The following is a 1,906-nucleotide window of genomic DNA, read 5'->3' as shown; positions in this document are numbered from 1 at the left end:
CCTGGTCTTTCCTGGCGGATCAGCTCGGGGAGCAGGAGTCTCCCTCAGCTAGACATAATGTAGGGTCGTGAGACTCGCTATCTGTTCCCACCGCGGGACAGAGATTCCCAGCAGAAGCCTCGCAGACACCGCGGGGATCCCGGAGCCTGCTTGCAGTTAGGGCCCAGGAGCTGTGGCCACAGTCGGGATGGCCGCCAGGAGGCGATGTGCACCCTTCCTCTCCGTCGCTAAGAAGGACACGCCCCTGTCAGCCGCTGGAACTAGGAACCCGCCAGAACTGCAGGTTGGGCACCCAGCGCTTGCCCCTCAAACGAAGGGGACACCGCACCCCAGGTTGTGTGCTGCCTTCGGCTGAGCTGAATGGTTTTCTGGGACTGTCCACTCCTCTGATTCTCCACAACTGGTCATACTGGTGACAGTGGGACGGTGACTGTACCTTGACTAAATGGTTGGACATTGAACCCCAGTACCTCCAGAAGCCGCCGAATATGTCCCCGAGCCTTCTTACCGTGTTCCACTCCCTCCGCGTCTCTTTACAGTCATTGCCAGAGGGTCGGGACATAGAACAAGCAGGCATGCTGCAAATCCTGGCTGACATCAGCGTTGACGTGCATGGGATCTCATGTCAGATCAGCCTCAGGCCAGAACACAACTTGGGGGTTCACCATGAATTCAAGATTGCCCGAATTCAAATGGAAGGAATCCTATGATGCCTCTTAGAACAGCTTGGCTCTCATCTGTACAGTGCAGCTGGGAAAGCATCAACAGGACCCTCTCAGCGATGTTACTGCTGCTGCTGCGTCCTCCTCTGCTTGCCTTTCCCTCTTCTAACACTTTTAATTGTAATTCTGTGTCGGGGGTGGGGGGGGGAAGAAGGGGTGTTATATGCCTGTGAATACAGGAGCCTGAGGTGACCAAAGGTGCTGGGTCCTCTTGGAGCTGCAGTGGTCCTGAGTCCTGGGTCATGGATATAGGGCTGAGATCCTCTACAAGAGCAACTTTAGCCTGGCAGTGGTGGCGCACGCCTTTAATCCCAGCATTCGGGAGGCAGAGGCAGGTGGATCTCTGTGAGTTCGAGGCCAGCCTGGTCTACAAAGCGAGTCCAGGACAGCCAAGGCTACACAGAGAAACCCTGTCTTGAAAAAAAAAAAAAGTTTAATTGTTCTTAGATTTCACTCTAAACAGCAGATAATGATATTAGTGCTGGTCCCCTTTTATCTCCTAGCATTCTTTAAAAAAAAAAAAAAACCCGACTGTTTATGAATTCTCAAAGTCTGAACCTGGTGCTATGCTTCCTCCAGAAAAGCTGCATACATACCCTACCCCAACAGTGCCACTTCGTGGATTAAAAGCACTGGTTATTAATTCTGAGTCCCTAGTGCGTCATTGTCACAGTAAGGAAAGAAATTGAAGCAGGTTGCCTTGGCTTTATTTAACCATGAGCAAGGCCGGGTTTGAGTTCTCTACTTTAGGCTCCCTGTGTCTTCCATCCTCTGTCTGCCTGTTGTGTGGGTCTGAATCCGCCCCTGTCTGAAGACTGTCTCTGTTTATCTCTCTATCTCTAGTTAATAATTTTTTTTAGATTTTATTTTAATCACAACATTTCTTCTCTTTCCAAACACTCCCATATAACCCTCGCTACTCTCCTTCAACTTCTTGGCTTTTTTTTTTTAGCTCATACAAAGTCGTTTATTAACAGAAAATAACTTGAGAAGTCTTGTTCACAGACGCCGACCACGACGACCTCCCTTCCTTCGAGTGCTGTCGGAGGGGATGGGAGTGACATCCTCATTGGCCCAATCTTCATCCCTGAGCGAGCAAGAGCTCTGAGGGCTGACTGGGCTCCAGGTCCAGGAGTCTTGGTTCTGTTTCCTCCTGTGGCCCGGAGTTTGATGTGTAGGGCAGT

Source organism: Acomys russatus, chromosome 25 (genome assembly GCF_903995435.1).
Source record: "Acomys russatus chromosome 25, mAcoRus1.1, whole genome shotgun sequence".
In the NCBI taxonomy this organism is placed as follows: Eukaryota; Metazoa; Chordata; class Mammalia; order Rodentia; family Muridae; genus Acomys; species Acomys russatus.
Note: the sequence above shows the minus strand (reverse complement) of the source record.